Source organism: Canis lupus, chromosome 1, assembly GCF_011100685.1.
Source record: "Canis lupus familiaris isolate Mischka breed German Shepherd chromosome 1, alternate assembly UU_Cfam_GSD_1.0, whole genome shotgun sequence".
NCBI lineage: Eukaryota > Metazoa > Chordata > Mammalia > Carnivora > Canidae > Canis > Canis lupus.
In genome coordinates, this window is record NC_049222.1 from 48,758,512 (window position 1) to 48,777,960 (window position 19,449).

Here is a 19,449-nt window from a genome sequence, read left to right on the forward strand (position 1 = left end):
ACACATGGAATGGGAGCTTGAAACTGCAGTTGTAAGCAATGCTGGGGGTACTTAGTCTGGTGACCTAGATGCTTCCATGGTCATGTAGGCCTGGTAGACAATGCCTTAGTAGAGGGGGGACTCATGCACATTAGGGAGATGAACCTGAGCATTCTAAGACCCCTCCCCACCAAGGGCTATGGCTTCCAGGAAAGAATGGACTGAATAATATATTAAAAAAAAAAAAAATCAGACTTTTACCAAAGAGAAGTATAAGGTAATTTGTCTTTGCCCATGCTCTGGGTGGGGAAGAAAAGTAGCTTCCAGGAATTTGTGACCATATATCAGGTTTGCAGTTTGAGGTTTGAATCTACACTGAGTGGTTTGAGAAGTTAATTTTATGAGCCTGAATTGGTAACAGTTCTGGGCATCTGACAAAAGCAGTGCAGATCCTTCTGGGGAGACATAGTCTCAATCTAGGCCTTATAGGATTCCTACAGATAAATGCCAGAATATAAGCTCCCACTCCAAAATTAAAAAACATGAAGAAAGAAGCCACCATAAATTAGAATTAACAAAAACTCCTAAGAACTTATGATACTGGATTTATCAAATACAGCATAAAAAAATGCCTCAAATGTTTGGTTAAATTTAAAAATATACACAAGAAAGGAACAAGAGTACAAGGAACAAGAATATAATCATATTAATATACATACCCAAAAGTACACAAATTATAAGTGGATAGCTTGATGAAATTTTGAAATCTGAACACAACTGTGTAATTAGCACCATAATAAGAAACAGAACATTACCGGCACCCCAAACCCACTGTCCCTCATATTTCCTTCCAGTCATTACCCATATCTCTCCTAAGGGTAACTACTATCCTAACTTCTAATAGCACTGATCAGCTTTAGGCTGATTTGGAAAAGCACTAAATAGAACATCTAAGAGCTTAAAAGTATATTCAATAAAATTGAAAAAAAAAAACAACCACCAAATAGGTTAAATAGATTTGACATATCTAAAGAAAGAATCAAATTAGAGCTGAAGAATTTCCCAGAACACAGCACAGAGAGACAAAATGATGGAGAAAAAGCAGAGGTGAAGAGACAGGGAGAATAAACCAGGAGGATCTAATATGCTTCTCCTAAAACTTCCATGAGTGATGGAGAGAACAGGTAAAAAGTGCTTTTCAACAAGAGAATGTCTAACAATTTTTTATAATTGCTCAAAGTGATGAATCCTTAGAATCTGGAATAATGGTGAGTCCTAAACAGAATAAATAAAACAAAGGCCTTCACTCAGCATAGAGGTACTGAGATCACTGAAGAAAAACAACTACATGCAGCTACAGAAAGACAGGTGCCTTAAGAAGGTGTGACAGTGAGATCAACAGCGGATTTCTCAAAGATAAGAGTGCAAGTGGAGGCAGGTAAGAGGTGGTACCTTCAAAATGCTGAGACACAGTGAGTGGTAAAATAGAAAAATTATATGTCTAGCTAACCTATCCTTCAAGAGTGTGAGTACAAAAAAGATGTTTTCATACCCTTTCCCCCAAATACTCCCACAAACAAAATGGACAAATTCAAAAATAACAAACAGTAACAGCAAAAAAATTTGAGCATTTACTGCCAGCAGACCCTCAGTGAGAGAACTAAAGCGTGCAATTCACAAGAAGAAAATAATTCCAGGAGGAAGTTCTGAAATCTCAAGAATGAGATCTGAGCAAACAAAACTGGTCAGCATATGTGAAGGTCTTCATAACCTCAACCTGAAAACAATAATGGGATCTGATTTGGGAGTTAAAAGACAAGGTCAAATTAAAATCCTGGAGCACAGGATCCCTAGGTGGCACAGTGGTTTAGCACCTGCATTTGGCCCAGGGTGCAGTCCTGGTAGACCCGGGATCGAGTCCCACGTCAGGCTCCTGGTGCATGGAGCCTGCTTCTCCCTCTGCCTGTGTCTCTGCCTCTCTTTCTCTCTCTGTGTGACTATCATAAATAAATAAAAATTAAAAAAAAATCCTGGTTCACAGAAACGTGTGACACAAGAGAGGAAAATTAGAGTTCAAATATTTAAAGTCCTCATATTTTTAGGAAGAATAGCAAAGATACTTATTAATTTTATGCTTTGTTAACTATGGATGTTAAAAAGCAAAGGCTGAGTATTAAGAGAATAGAATTTAAACAGTGTTTCTCAAAGTGGGCTCCTGGACCACCATTATCAGCACCACCTGGAAATTTTTAAGAAATGCAAGTTATTGGGCTCTGTACCAGAAATCTAAATCAGGACGCTGGTCTGGAGACAAGCAATCTGTGTTTTAACAAGCTCTCCAGGTGATTCTGATGCCAGTAGCAATTGAGGACCATGGAATGAAGTATGTACATTTGAATCCAGTGGAGGGGGTGGGCAACTAAGTCAAACTTCTTAAAATGAAATAAGGCAGAGAAGCAGAAAAAAGGTAGTAGCATAAAATGAGCACGGAAAAGAAAGAGCAAAATAGAAATAATTCTAAATTTAGCAATACTAATACTGCTAGCAAAAAGTATTGATAGATCAAATGCCTCTTAAGACAGATTTTTAGGTTGATGGGGTCCAGACAACTGGTTAATCAGATGGGAAAAAGTAAGAATAAATCTTCAGGGGCACCTGGCTGGCTCATTCAGAACGTGGGATTCTAGACCTCAGGGTTGTGAGTTCGAACCCCATGTTGGGTGTAGAAATTACTTAAAAATAAAATCTTAGGGGTGCCTGGGTGGCTCGGTCAATTAAGCATTCAGTTCTTGATTTTGGCTCAGGTCATGATCTCAGGGTTGTAAGACTGAGTCTGAGTGAGGCTCCATGCTCAGCGCAGTGTCTGCTCAAGATTCTCTCTTCCTCTACCTATCCCCTCCCCCGCTCTCTAAAATAAATAAATAAAATCTTTAAAAAATATGTGAAGTTTACATATATTTAAAAAGATTGAATCTTCATATTATAAACAAAAATCAGTTCCAGGATAGATTAAAGATCTAAATAGAAAAGATTAAAATTTTCACGTTTTTCCACCAAAGACATGGTTAGGATCCCATGTTAAGAAAAGACTTCTTACAAATCACAAAAAAAAGCATAAATAACAAGACTAAAATATTAAATTTTAAAACACCATCAGAAGACAAAATTAAGGTATAATTTGACTCCAAGTCATTGACTGGGAGAAGGTATGTGCCCTCTATTTTACCCACAAATACTAGCAGCAGAAGATTGCTATATAAAATACAGGAAGAAAGAATGTTACTCACAAAGATGAACAACCCAATGGAAGAGACAGGCAATTTCTCAAGACAGAAACAGGTGGAAAATTAATGGGAAAAGTTCCCAACAATCAGGCAAAAGAATATTAAAACCACAAAAAAGGGGTACCTGTGTGGTTGAGTGTCAGCCTTCAGCTCAGGTCATGATCCTGGGGTCCTGGGATCGAGTGCGGCATCAGGCTCCCCACAGGGAATCTGCTTCTCCCTCTGCCTGTGTCTCTGCCTCTCTGTGTGTCTCTCATGAATAAATCAATAAAATATTTTTAAAAAACCCAAATATTTTATACTCTTAAGATTGATGAAAATTCAAACTCATGATAGCGACTACTGGCATGGATAAGGAGCAAACCTTCAGAGTATACTTGAGTAACTGCTTGGTAGAATAATTTGGAAATATCTACCACATTGAAAAATACGGATATGATAAGATCCAGTAAGACAAGCCCTTGCTCAGGACCAGGAAACACGTATAGGAATATCTCAAGTATCATTCTTTGATACTGGAAAATTGGAAACAAATGAAATTGCCATCACCAGAAGAATGGATAAGTAAATTGTTGTATTTTCCTATAAAGGAATACCAAATAGCAATGAAAATGAATGAGCTAGAGTGATGCTAGTCAACATGGATAAATCTCAGGATACTGAGTGGAAGATGTGAACTGCAGAAGCATAGATACTGTACACCAGTACCGGGCTGAGACTGGAGCAAGTGGGGCCCCTGTCCCAGGTCCCCGTGTGTGAGAGTCCCTGCACTTTGGATCACCGTCCTTGAAATTGTTTACCTCCCCAACCAGTGCCTGGGACCAGCTGGGTGGGGCTGCTGGTCTCTGGGCAGGGTGCTCAGTGCTTGGACAGAGACTTGCAGGGCCTCCCTCTTCACAAACCCCAGCACAGCGCACCCAGGTGATCAGAAGTCCAGGGGAGCTCTGGCCTGTGCCTCTCTGCACCCAGCCAGGTTCCAGGAAGGACTATCAGCAGATTGCTTCAGCTGGCCTGCACAGAGCAAGACTTGGGCAGCCAGCGTGGTGCTGACACACCATTTGGGGCAACTCAGGTTGATTATGTAGACAGGGACCCTGCAAAATTCAGTTCAAGATAGGAGCTGCTTCTGGAAGGGAGGGAGAATCAGATTAAGGTTAGAGTTATGCTGGAAACTGGTTTTGAAATGTTTTAGGGACGCCTGGGTGACGGCTGCCTTCAGCTCAGGGCATGGTCCTGGGGTCACAGGATCAAGTCCCACATCAGGCTCCCCGCAGGGAGCCTGCATCTCCCTCTCCCTATGTCTCTGCCTCTCTGTGTGTGTCTCTTATGAATACATGAATAAAATCTTTTAAAAAATTAAATGTTTTATTCCTTATTCTGTGGGGTGGGGGAGAGTAAAAGGGGTTGGTTGCATTATTTTTTATGTCATTGTGTATGTTTGAAATAGTTCATTAAAAACAACAACAAAGAAAAAAAAAAAGGAAGAGAGAAGCCACTTAAGCCCCCCTCTGCCTTTATAGGCTCTGGCGGGTGGGACGGTGGGCTGTGGTGGTGACTGGGGTGGGACACAGCTGAGCCTTTCTGCTGCACTCCGAGCAGATGCACCCCGCTACACTTCCTTCCTTCTGCGCTGTTAGGTGTGCCTGGCCACCTTGTGTGGCTCTTCGGTGGGCTGTCAGCCTCTTCGCCTGCAAATACTCGCTAAACACTTAAATCTTGCAAATGGAAAGAAAGTTCCACCATGAGGTGAAAAGTAAGTCATCCAAAATTCTGAGTGTTAGACAAGACTGGGGAAAAATAGTTTCTCTTTCTCCCTAAATGTTATTTATTTACTGTTGAGAGACACACAGAGAGAGGCAGAGACAGGGGCTGAGGGAGAAGCAGGCTCCCTGCGGGGAGCCTGCTGCGGTACTCGATCCCAGGACCCCGGGATCATGACCTGAGCCAAAGGCAGATGCTCGACGGCTGGGCCACCCAGGCGTCTGGAAAAATAGTTTTTAGTTGAAACGTTAATAGATTAAATTCAGTCATAGGAACTTCTACTGTGTCACTATGAATCATAATGATTCAAATATAGACATTTTTATATGGTGATTCTTTCCAGTCTCCCAGGCCAGGGAAGAAGTCTCTTGGGAGGAAGCAGCCACACTGGGAGAGGGCCCCTCGCTCCGTTCCCTTCTGGAAGCGAGGCCTCCCCGTGTGGCACACATTCTCTCCTAAGTGTGGTTTCGCCTCCAAGCCAGACCAGTTCTGCAGCATGCTTCTGTACCTTTCCAGAGACCGATCTGAATCAGCTTGCCAAGGCCCTAAAACCCATTTGATTCCCTCGTTACTTAAAAGCCTCTTTCTTCTGAAGGCCTTTGAGCGAATCATAAAATTAACATCTAAAAAGACTCAGCAGCCACTGACCCCCGGGAGGAAGGCTGGGGGGCTTTGGCCCAACCTCGCCAGAGCTGACCTTCCTAAGCGCCCTTGGCTGGGGAAGGCGCCCTGCAGGGGGAAAGCCCGGCGGGCGGCCGGGAGAGGTGGAGGTGCCGCTGGCCTGAGCCCCAAACTCCTGCCCCCCCAAGTTCTCACGTGCGGCCGGTTAGCGGCCGCCTGCCCCGCTCACGTCCACCCTTTCTCGGCTCGGTTCTAGGCAGCCCTCCACCAATGTTTAAACAAAGAAGCAGAGAGGCCGATTTTAGCAACTTTCACTTCTCTACAGGTTTTATGGCTTCGGTGAGGCGTGACACAGTTTCGGATTTACATTTTCAATTCTATTTTATACCTGCTCTGTAAAATGTTAGAGGGTAGATGGTTCCTTTTTAATGAAGAAGAGAGAGTTGATTTGGGGATTCGCACTCAAAGTGATTAATCAGGGCTTGGTTTTAGCATTCAAGGACGTTGTGGTGACGCTCTCCACTTCTTTGTTTCTGCCCTAGATTTTCTCTCTCTTTTGTCTCCTGTATCTTTCCAGCTCTGTGGACTTCTTTGAGGGTTAGAGGGCTCTGAAGATGGAAGAGAGGAAAACTCTTCTTCGGTCATTTTATTAGTATCAGGACTTCTGAGTTTTGAGTTTCTTGCCTATTTAGCTCCTCAAGAAAAATCTGAACAGATTTTTACCTTTAGAACAGTTTCTACCCTTAGAAACTCATGTAACTTGGGTAGGGGGTAAAGGGGTGGGGAAAAAATAAATCCTCTATTTCCTTTCCCTGACTTTGTGATGGATCGTGGTCTCCATAATGCTCTAGCCCCAAACCTGCAGCTTGCAGTTTAGAAGTGAAGGAGGTGGAGAGGGCCTCAGGCTGGCCAACGGGGTGTGGTGGGGTGGGGTTCTAGAAGGTGGACAGCTGTCAATCTTTGTGCCTTTTGTCAGGAATGGCTGCTTTCTAAAGACTTCACGATTCAGCTCAAGGGTCTGGGAGGTGAGATTTGTACATTTGAAAGATGTTTCAAAGGCAAAAATAAAAGCATTGCTCACTTAGTATGTCTACAAAGAATGTCTTCCCTGGATAGATGGGAGTCCAGGCAACGCAGAGCGCTCGTGGCCGCACCTAGTGGCACGCTTCTGTCATCCTGTCCTATAAAAGGAACAGGACAAGTCTAGTTATGGTCTAGCTCTTTGCTCACTGTATCAAGGCACTGGGGTGAGCTCCATGCTGGGTTACCTCTGGTGGCTGGATGCCCAGGGGGATCGGAGACCGGTTCCTCTTTCAAGTCTTCCTCGAGATTCAGGGATGTTGGAAAACTCACTCCCAAGAACATCTAGGACTGTGTCATTCGGGTTAAGGGAAGAGATGGATATTGGGAGACTACCCAACAACCTTTTCATTATATGCATTCTAATATTTTTAAAAATTCTTTTGATTAAAAAAGATTTATTTATTTATTTGAGAGAGAGAAAGCGCAAGCAGGAGGAGTGGCAGACAAAGGGAGAGGGAGAAACGGGCTCCCATCATCCAGTGGATGATGCAGGGTTCAATCCCAGGACCCCGGGATCCTGACCTGAGCCAAAAGCAGACACTTCACCGACTGGGCCACCCAGGAGCCCCACACTCTAATATTTTTCTGTAACGTGTGATGCAATCTCCTGCCTTCAATTGTTGTGTTGTGATATTACACTTGTACGGGTTGCATATCCTCAGTAGATCGTGGCAGTGCCCAGTCCTTGTCCCCTGTCACTTTGAGGCTAGCTCTTCCCTTCCTGCTATGGGACAAACTATTAATGTTGGCCACTTAAAAATATATTTTTTTTTCTTTTAAGTAAACTCTACCCCAAGTTGAGGCTTAAACTCATGACTCCAAGGTCAAGAGTCACATGCTCTACTGACTGAGCCAGCCAGGCGCCCCAATGTTGGTCACTTCTAGTGCTGCCTTTCACGAACCCCACCCTGCTACTTTGGCAGTTTGCCCTGCTCTTCCCTTCCATCATGGCTCCTTGAGCTGTGGAAGAAAAAGGCTGGCATTTTAGAGACATTGCCAGCCGTTGACAGTCCTTCCCGTCTTCCAGGGAGAGGACTATCTGTGAGAGGGTGTGTGTGACGAGGACCAGACTTTAGTCTGGCTCCTCTGACTGTTTTTCAAGTAGGCCAGGTGCTTGGGCCTGCCAGCCCTACCTTAGCTTAGCCAGAACTCCCTCTCCCAGGGAGGCCACATGGTGTCCTCCACGTGTGACCACAGGCCCCGCCCACCAGCCCCCAGACAGTGGAGGGGGGGCTCACCCGGCCTGCCCTCAGCAACGGTCCTGTCCTGTTGGCTGTTTCAACCAAATCCCCCTCTTTTCTGAGGTTTGCACTTAGTTAACTTTCCATCCACTGACCCACACCGACTCCTTGGCTGCAAATCCCCACTTGTACCTACTGCCAAAGCCCATTGCAGTGATCTCTGCACCTATTGAGACAGTCCTCAAGAGAGTCCGCCTTACCATTTACACAAGTATCAGAATGATTTGTTTCTTTTTTTTTTTTTTTTAAGATTTCATTTATTTATTCATGAGAGAGACACACACACACACAGAGGCAGAGACACAGGCAGAGGGAGAAGCAGGCTCCCAGCAGGGAGCCCAATGTGGGACTGGATCCTGAGACCCAGGGATCACACCCTGGGCCTAAGGCAGGCACTAAACCACTGAGCCACCCAGGGATCCCCCGGGTTGTTGTTGTTGTGTTTTTTTTTTTTTTTTTAAGATTTTATTTATTCATGAGAGACACAGAGAGAGAGAGGCAGAGACATGGGCAGAGGGAGGAGCAGGCTCCATGCAGGAAACCCCATATGGGACTCGATCCCAGGACTCTGGGATCACACCTCGAACCAAAGGCAGACGCTCAACCACTGAGCCACCCAGGTGTCCCTGATTTTTTTCTTTAACATGTGGCTAAATTAGTTGCTGCGTGCTAAGCGTGATTGGGAAGTTTGTGGTTGCTGGCATTACGCTTCTGCTGTGCTTTGCCATGGGTCGAGTTAGATCTGAGTATGTAAATAACAGGAAAAGCTATTGAAACATTGTGTTCTCTCTTGTCTTTTTGGAAAATTTGAAAGAACTCCTTTTCTTATTCCCAAATAGGAATATGTAGTTGTTGCTTTTCCTGTTTTCAGAAAGTCAGCCAAACATTTATGTCCTAAGGCCTCCATCAAGAAGTGTAAAATCCAATTCTCACAGGTAGGTGGTGTAAGCTCGTGAAGTAGCCCCGTGCAGCACTAGGGACTGGTGGAGATTGTGGCAAAGCAGAGAACACTTGTCCCATAGAAAGCCGTTGGTCAGCTCCAACCTGGCATTTCCAGAGTGCCGGATTTTTAAATAGAATATAGGGAGCTAGATTTCTACATGAAAATTCCAGATTTTTTTAAAGTGTTGGCAAGTAACAAAAGCAAATAAACTCAGTGGGGACAAAACAACTCAAAGTTTTACCTTTGGGCATCTGGTTTGTGATATCTCCTTACCCCCTCTAGTTGAGGGAGGCCAGTCAAGAGGTGCAATTGCTCTCACACGTCCTCCACCGCAAGTACAGAGGAAGGAGGGGGCTTCTTGGACAAGAAGAGGGGCGTGACAGGGGGAGGGGGCTAGGGAGGGCTTGAGTTTAGGCCCATAGGAGTTTCTAGAACTATGCCCGGCACACCCGTAATGTCTGGGGTGGGTCCCCTGAGTCATGTGCCCTCGGACAATAGCCAGCCTGACCCGGAATGCTTGCCTTGGATTTTCACACTGGTGCTCAGCCGGGATGGGGTGTGTGCACCTGGCCCACCTGAGGCCCACGGGGCCCTTCCTCCAGTACTCGGGATCTCTTGGGGCCGGGGTGGGGCCCACACGCACCCCGGGGTCCGTAGAGAGGAGAATCCCCAAAGCACAGATCGGGCGGGATTTTATGCCAGGTTGGTGGCTCAAGACCAAGACATATTTAATTGATTTAGAAAACAGAGATGGAAATACACACCAGGGCTGTTTGCCTGCCAGTGTGTGCGCCCTTCCTGCCTCGTGTTGGTGTTCGGGACCCAGGGGGGGAGCCTGAGAGGCAGGGCTTTACTCCGCACAGATTTTCTCCTCCTTTTAAAGGACCTGCAGGGGGACCCCTGGGTGGCTCAGCGGTTTAGCGCCTGTCTTTGGCCCAGGGCGTGATCCTGGAGTCCCAGGATCGAGTCCCACATCGGGCTCCTTGCAGGGAGCCTGCTTCTCTCTCTGCCTCTCTCTCTTTCTCTCTCTGTGTTCATGAGTAAAATATTAAAAAAAAAAAAAAAAAAGGGCCTGCAGTTGGTAGAAATTCTAGGGATTGGAGTTCCACATCACTTTCTCCACGGGGGCAGCATTTAGGAAGCCGTGCAGGGTCTCTTTTCTCTGTGCAGACAGGCTGCTGGCTTCCTTGTGCCCTCTGCTATCTGAGCCCCTCCACTTCTTTTTTTTTTTTTTAAGATTTACTTATTTATTATAGACATAGAGAGAGGCAGAGACACAGGAGGAGGGAGAAGCAGGCTCCATGCAGGGAGCCCGATGTGGGACTCGATCCTGGGACCCCAGGATCACGCCCTGGGCCAAAGGCAGGCGCTAAACTGCTGAGCCACCCAGGGATCCCCAGCCCCTCCACTTCTATGGCTCTGTCATTTATCTTAATAACTTCTTCCTCCTGCACTGAGCCTCTTCTGAATTTCGCACGTCTAAAATGGCATTTGGTGATATTTTCCCACCGCTGGTCGCGTTATTTGTAAGCGGAGACTGTCTGGTGCCGAGACTTCCACCCTTCGCCTTCTCTGCGGCTCAGAACCTTTCCCGACGGAAATGTCCCCGCTGTCCCCAGTGTCAGTGGTGAGTGCGAAACACTCGATTCTCCAAAACGGCTGTTCATGCGGAGCAGAACCAAGGTCTGGAACACCGTGTCCCGTCCCCGTGTCCTGTCCATGACACAAAATGCACATTTCCTAGGAGCCCGCGGAGCTCTGATTTCCAAAGCCCGAGCGGATGGCCATTCCAGCTGTTCTGAGTTTAGGGCCCTGGAAAGTCTGCTGGAAGGGAAATCGAGGGTGTTGCCTCTTGGTGGTTGGGTTTGTTCCCTTCCGATGTAGCAATTACACAAAGGCCAAGAGTGGCCGACTGTTCTTAAGTTCTGAAGTTGCAGAGTTTTCCTCTGTGCCCTTAGGGGTGTGACTGCCTCTTAGGAACCAGGATATGCGCTTAAGGAACTGAATATGCCAGGGGTGTAATATTGTGTTAGACCTGGCCTCTGACCCTTCCCTGGGGGTCTTCCTTACACTGATCATCGCATCACAGCCTTGACCTTTCAGCTCAATTCATAACTTACTTGACACAAAACATTGTCAGTGAGTCTGATGAGACATTCCACTCCAGAAGGAAAACGCATCTGTAACAGGGAGGGGCAGCTGTTAACCAAAGTGGCATGTGCCCTCCAGCTCCCTTCTGTAAAGCCTGTAACAGGTGAATGGTGAGCACCCCGTGCTTGGTGGAGGCTACTTTTTCAGGTTTGCTGGCTTGCCCTTTGGGAACAACCTGGCCTCTCACTCGACATCTATGTTGAGTGTCATCCAAGTGAATTACTTCTTTCTTCTTTGTGTTCTTTTTTAGGGGGTGTTACCTCCTAGCAGTCCAGACGTCAGGCTGGCCGCTGAAGACAGAGGTGATGGAGTAACGTCCCAGCTCCTTTGCATGGACCCCAGGGATGACACCATTACAGGCTGGGACATAGGAGTCACATCTCGCTAAGATGCCACCTGTGGCACTGACCATGGGAGTGGGAGCTCCCACATTCTTCTTTCACCTGGTAATTGCCTACGATTTCAGCAAATTCAAGGGAGCCAGAAAAACACTAAAACACAGGGCACAGAGTATTTGTGGGATGCTCCAGGCTCTTTACTAACTGCTTTGTTACCAATTGACTTCCTTCATGCTTGTGGGGAACCGGGGCTCCTAAGGAGCAAAGGTCGGCCTGGCACCCAGGCAGCTGGTCCCATCACTGAACCTCTTTTCTTTGTAGAGCCTGTTTGCTGTCATTAGTTCACTTAAGTCACACTAAAGCTTTGTGTTTTCAAAATTGGCAATGCTCTGCACCACAAAAAATACTGGGTTGGATGGTCAGTACGTAATGGCTTTTAACCACAAACTTAGAGTGACTTTCTCATTCTGATGTTACTCATTTATTCGATAAACGTGCAATGAGTATCTCTTATGTGCCAGGCACTGTGCTAGACACTTGAAATACGGTGTATTCATAATAAACGAATACATATGGGCAAAACGTAGAAGCTAGTCCAAACTGGACGTCCTGGAGGGTGTAATTCACTGGAGTGCTGAAAGATGGAGACACGCGATCTCTCAGACTAGCAGAGAATGGGTCTTTGTGTCAGAAACCATGAGCTTTAGAGAGGCCTTCCCCAGGCCAGACCCCCGGGGAATTGCAGTGGGGCAGTTGCACTCAGTCCTTCTCCTTAATTTTTCATTGGATTCTAGTAGTTCTCTTTTTCTACCTCCTAAAGGACCAGGCTGTTTTCCCAAGTCATCATACCTCCAGATGAGACTGTCCATCCGTCCATCCATCCATCCATCCATCCACCTATCCATCCAGTGAATTTCCTTTTTTTTTTTTTTAAGTTTTATTTATTTAAGTAATCTCTACACCCAACATGGGGCGTGGACTTATGACCTCCAGACCAAGTCACATGCTCCTCTGACTGAGCCAGCCAGGCGCCCCATCCCATGCATTTCAGTCATTCAGTAACCTTTTACTAGGTTCCTCCTGGGTGCCAGGTGCTGCACTGGGCTCCAGGGACACACAGGTGAACAAGTCAGCACCAGCTTTCAGTTGAATAGGCCACATGATGTTCAAATGGCCACGCTGTGCATGTATGAAGCAGTGAAGAAAGTGGGATGACATATTCTGTATGTGGATTTAAAGGTAGACATGGAACAAATGTTGAGAATAACCTTTAAAAACAATGTCTTTGGACAGCCCGGGTGGCTCAGCGGTTTAGCGCTGCCTTCAGCCCGGGGTGTGATCCTAGAGACCTGGGATCAAGTCCCACATCGGGCTCCCTGCATGGAGCCTGCTTCTCCCTCTGCCTGTGTCTCTACCTCTCTCTCTCTCTCTGTGTCTGTCATGAATAAATAAATAAATCTTCAAAAAATAAATAACAAAAATAAAAAGAATGTCTTTGCAGAATTGTTTCCAGTACCCCCGAGTCTCTTGCCGACATCGCAGAAGGTTAGCACAGGAAGGGGATTTGGGAGGACCCTCCAGTCCACTCTGGGGCAGGGATGAGGGGTGGTGTTGTTTTATAGAAACTTGAAGATAATCTCAAACTGAGAACCTGAGAACTTCTCCTTAGATGTTTCAGACACACAATTTGCGCACACAAGGAAAAGGCTGTTGTGGTTCAGATGGGTGTTTAAAATGGGTAGGTGGGCAGCCCAGGTGGCTCAGTGGTTTAGCAGTGCCTTCAGCCCAGGGTGTGATCCTGGAGACCTGAGATCGAGTCCCACATGGGGCTCCCTGCATGGCGTCTGCTTCTTTTTCTGCCTGTGTCTCTGCCTCTCTCTCTCTCTCATTCTCTCTCTCATTCTCTGTCTCTGTCTCTCATGAATAAATAAATAAAATCTTTAAATTTTTTTTTAATTTATAAAATGGGTGGGCTATGCCATCATCCCTGACCAGTTGTTCTGTGTTCCCATCCCAATCACTTCAGTGTAGGCACAATGGTAGGAGCTCTGAAATATATACTTAGTTGGCCTTAGAATTCTTTTTCAATTAAATTCTTGGTCTAAAGAAAGAAATAGGGCTGGAACACAATGGGACGCACAGTGCAGTTCATTTGAAGCCTTTCCACCTTCCTCCCCATTCTCCCTTCTTTTCTTCCCCCTACCCCAGGACAGATCATGGCCAGGAAGTCTGGGTTGTGAGAGTGCAGGTTACTTAGCCGCTGTGTCATTGCCTGGGGCAAGGAGAATTTCCGTGGCTTGCCCACCAAACTTCTGGTAAGGAGATATATCTTACGTCAGAGGTGTTACAACAAACAGAGAGACTGCCCTCTTCCAATTGTGCTTTTTTCCTAGGAAACATGTAGGTATAGTTGATTGTGCCATCTAGGGTAAGGATCAGTGCTAGAAATAGCTTTAGAGCTCTTAGGATTACTCTTTTATTGTGGTAGACCATGAAACAGCTGCATCAAATTACTCATTTGAATTATGAATTGATTCTGGGTCCATTCCATGGGGCCCAGGAGTTATTCCATGATAGGTCATTTGAAATCAAGTATGGTCATTTTCATGTGAACTTTGCCAGCCAGACATTTCTTGATAAGAATCTCATAAAGCAAGACCTCACATTTTTGTCACATACACATACTTTTTTTTTTTTATTCGTGATATAAAGATGTTTTAGAAGACATAAAAGCTCAACTTCACAGAAGAACAGAGAAATTTGTACCTGAGCTTGGGTATCAGTGACAAATTCAAAGATAGCTCCTCTCTTCCCAGAGAATGCTCTCCTCCATGTGGGAAACCTCAGGCTGCTTGGTTCCATTTTGCTGAAGTGGGGAATCTGTAGATCTATTATGCCACACTTGACATCAGCTCTACATATTGGCATGTCTCCCACGCCACTTTCTAGATGTCGGCATTCCCCCAATACCTAAGAGGAAGTAAGTTATCATTCTCATCTTGAGTGACTCATTTAACAGAAATCAAAAGCTCACATCTCAAGTACAGGTTGGACCAGGAGGTCATAGTCCATCTGCAGGTGAACAGATAGATGAATTGAGAGGTAGCTATGTAATACACCAGTGCTCACCAAGAGAAAAATCAACTCCCACACATACAACAACATGGATGAACCCCAGCATGAATACAATGAGTAAGAGAAGCCAAACAAAGAAAAGTATATACTGTGTGGCTCACTGTCTATAAAGCTTTATTGAGACAATGCAAATACATCTACAGAGACAGAAAGCAGATCAGTGGTTGCCTTAGGATGGGGGATGTGTATGGATTAGAAGTGGTGGGAGAAACCTTTTGAGGGTGAAGGATGTGTTATCTTGATTGTGGTAATGATTCCATGGACATAGACATATGTCCAAACTCATCAAATTGTATACCTTAACTAGATACTGTTTATTGCATGTCAATTATGCTTCAATAAGGATGAATAAGCAAAAAAGGAAATCTAAACTAGGGTAATCTGCAGTAAGTTTTGATGACCTAGGAAATGACTATGAAAATCTGTTGTACCATATAGACACTTGCTAGCTCTCATAAAAGAGTTATGGAAATTCAAGATGAGTTACACAATGTTCTTAGGTAAAGAGACAGTATTCCAAATTTGCTAATGTTTACTGACATGGTGGATGTTCTCAGAGATACAATTTTTGGAGGCCATTTTTGAAAATCAAAACAAAAAATGTTTAATCTGATCCCTTATGGTTAAAGGAGATATTTTAACATTGAGTATGTCAGTAATTATGTTTTTTAATTTAATTTAAAATTTTTAAAAAAGATTTTTATTTACTTATTCATGAGAGACAGAGAGAGAGAGAAAGGCAGAGGCACAGAGCAGAGAGAGAAGCAGGCTTCATGCAGGGAGCCCGATGTGGGACTCGATCCCGGGACTCCAGGATCACACCTCGGGCCCAAGGCAGGCGCTAAACCACTGAGCCATCCAGGGATCCCCAGTAATTATGTTTTAAAAGAAAGTTAAGAGAGAGCATTTTAAAAACACATGTTCGGAACGACTTCTGTCATTATGTGATTTTGTTATTGAAAATGATGTGTGTCACTTTTTTAAATTTTCGTATTTTCCCATTTTACAAGTTGGAAACAGAAATTTCTAACCTGCTTAAAATGTTCTGAATAGGGGCAGCTCCAGTGGCTCTGTGGTTTAGCGCCGCCTTCAGCCCAGGGCGTGATCCTGGAGACCTGGGATCGAGTCCCACATCATGCTCCTTGCATGGAGCTTGCCTCTCTTCTCTCTCTAATAAATAAATAAAATCTTAAAAATAAAATGTCCTGAATGAAATTTTCAGGCTTTCAAACCATTTGCTAAAATTATTAAAGTGCAACACCAACTTATTAGTTTGCAAAAACAATTGAGGAGTATCAGAGAGGATTTACATTTAACAGCAGAATTTCAACAAAAAACCTTTATGTAATTGGTGAATGGGATTGATACATGAATATTGTAAATTGAACATTGTTAATGATATCTTCCATTTGGTTCTATTCATCTTTTTGAGATGCTTTTTAAGCTGAAGGCAACCATCCAATGCAAGTAATGAAATAAAATGAACTTAAAACCAGACCCTCAGGGACCCTGGGTGGCTCAGCGGTTTAAAGCATCCCTTCGCCCCAGGGCATGATACTGGAAACCCAGGATCGAGTCCCACGTGGGGCTCCCTGCATGGAGCCTGCTTCTCCCTCTGCCTGTGTCTCTGCCTCTCTCTCTGTGTCTCTCATGAATAAATAAATAAAATCTTAAAAAAATAAAAAAAAACCCAGACCCTTGAAGTGCTGTACCATAAAGTATTAAACCAATATTTGTGAAAATTATGAAACATTTAAAATCACAATGGTCTCTCTATAATATTATTAGTAGTATTACATATACTATTAATATTATTAATGAGGATAAAACATTTTGGTACCATTAACAAATAAAAACATTATTTTAGAAAACCCCTAATAAGGATATGAGAGAAAAAATGTGATATGATGACTTCTACCCTAGGTATGTTTCTAAAGTTGCTCTCAATCTCCTACCCCCTAGGTGCCACCCTCCTCCCACAGCTAATGACTAGGATTCATGGGAATTGGCCTGGATGACAAGTTGAACAAACCCAGTTTGTTCTATAGATAGTTACAAGCTTTCTAATATACAAATTCAACATGCTGTCTTGGTTCCACTGGAGCAGTCTTGAGTCTAAAGAATTTCCAAAGCAATTAGTAATTATATGCTGATGTTGTGTTAAAACATGTAGCTATGGTATAGTCTATTTTTCTTTTTTTTTTTAAGATTATTTATTTATTTATTCATGAGAGACACAGAGATCAGCAGAGACACAGGCAAGGGAGAAGAAGCAGGCTCCCTGTGGGGAGCCTGTTGTGGGACTTGAACCCAGGACCCTGGGATCATGACCTGAGCTGAAGGCATGCGCTCAACACACTCATCCAGGTGTCCCTCTATGGTATAGTTTAAACAAGTGACCTTCCAAAACAGAGTAACAGTCTTAATGATTGTCAATTATTAATCAGGTCAACATGGACTGGGAAGCATAGTTCCCAGAAGCTGCTGACCAAGCAAGTCTTATTATAAAGCATAGTCCCTAGTTGTCCTTGTCCCATAGAAAGGAGCTGTCAAAAAACTCTCTGTGGGCTTATTCAAGGAAACCAGAGTGTTTGAGGGGATTACTTGCATTAAGTAAGGACAAGAAGTCCACCACTTATGAAAGTGAGAAGCCAAAGTAAAAACACTGTGATGTGCTTTAGACTGCTTCTTAACCTTGTCTACATCCTCAGGTCATCTAGAGAGCTTGTAAAAAGTCCTCTGGGGCCCTAGGATTAAAAAACAAAAATCAGGATGCCTGGCTGATTTAATTGGTAGAGCATGCAACTCTTAATCTTGAGGTGATAAGCCCCACATTGGTTATAGAGATTATTTTTTACAACAGAAAAATCATTAGGATATTCTGGTATGTAGCCATGGTTGAGAACCACTGTTTTTGAATCATAATCTTCATATCTGCTGAATTTCTACCTCTGGCCATTGAAGAGAAACTCTCAATAGGCTTGTTCTTCTGCCGAAAACAACTATAAATAATAAACAGAATACATGAGTCAACTGTTTCGAGGCATTGAAAAACAGACTGTGCAGGACTGCAATATTGAGATAAGGGAAATACACAACATGAATTTCACAGTGAACCTGGTTTTCTGCCTGCAGCTATATAGGGAGGTGGAACCCAAGCTGAGCAGTGACCTTACTGAGATGAGGAGGCAGAGATTGGTGTTCTGGGCTGCTGAAGCAACTAAAGTTTACAGAACAGGGTAGTAGAGAAGAGGAAGCTATGTAAGATACTTGGGACAGAAGTTTGTGTGGGGATTTGTTGTGTGAATCCTTAAACAAGAATTAGGCTGTGGCTATCCAAGGCAAGACTCCACAGGGCTTTAGAGAGATTGCCTGTTATGGAGCTGAGAGCAGAATAGTAATACTTGGATTGTACATTATAGGAGATGTTGGAGGTCTAGCCTGGCCTGAATGGAGGAAACTTACCAAACCAAACCCCTTGGCCATTCAAATGAGGCCTAGAAAGTCTATGCCTAGGGAGTGAGAACTATGTCATAGAGTAAGAGTGATACCTCAGGACTAAGTTCAAATACAAATTAGATTCTTCTCTAACAGACAATAATACTAGCCTATGCTGATAAAAGATACAGTAGTAATTTAAATTCCTATCAGAATAAAACTCAAACATCTTATAAAAGAAGATGATATAACTCAAACTCCCTATGACAAATCATTTACAATGTCTACCATACAATAAAAATATTAGTTGACATACAAAGAAGCAGAAAAATGTGACCCATGTTTAAGAAAGAAAAAAAAAACAGTCTATAAAAACAGACGCCAAATTGATGTAGATGTTGATATTGGATGCTGATATTAGATGCTGCAGATAAGGACTTTGAGTAGCTGATACAAAACTAGCTTGACTCAGAGGTAAAAGTGATTCTGGGTGAGCATACATGGAAACTCTGCAGAAAAAATGGGACTATTCTAAAGCACCAAATGGTAATCCTAGCACTAAAAGATATAATATATAAAATGAAACATTGACTACTCAACAGAAGACTGCAGAAGAGTTAGTGAATCTGAAAATAGATCAATAGAAATGATAAAATACAAAGGATAAATAGAAAACAGATTAAAGAAAAATAAGCAGAGCCTTAGTGACATGTAGGGCAATTTCAAGTGGCCTAAAATACAAGTAGTCAGAATGCCAGTGGAAAAGAAAAAGCAAAATGGCAGAAAAATTATACAAAGATATAATGGCCTCAGTCCTCTACATTTGGAGATAAACATGTATCTATAGATCCAGGTAGCTCAGGAAACCCCAAATAGGATTTCAATAAAAACAGAACTACACCTAGGCCTATCAGAGTCAAACTGTTGGAAACTAGAGATAAAGAGAAACCTTTATAAGCAGCCCCAGTGAAAAGATGTATGGCATGTGGAGAAATAACAATGTAGATGATAGTCATCTTCTCCCGTGAAATAGTAGAGGTCGAAAATAATGAACTGACATGATGGAAAAAAAAACTTATTATCCCAGAATTCCATATCTAGTAAAAACACTCTTCAGAAATGAAAGTGAGATAGAAAAAGGCATTTTCAGAAGGATGAAAGATGAAAGATGTCACCAGCAGCCCTACAGTATGAGAAATGCTAAAGGATGTTCTTTAGGTTAAAGGGAAAGACAGCAGATGGAAATGGTATAGTATAGTATATTTATTGTAATCTCAGAATAATGACTAAATAAAGAGGTATAGCTAAAGAGACAAGAAAGGAATTAAAAGGGAATATTAAAAAAGATTTGATTTTTCCCAAAAGAAGGCTTGAAAGGAGTAACCCAAACAAACCAAACCAAACCAACAAACCAAACAAAGCAGATGGTACAACTAGATAACAAATAGGAAGATGGTGGACTTTAATCCAATTAT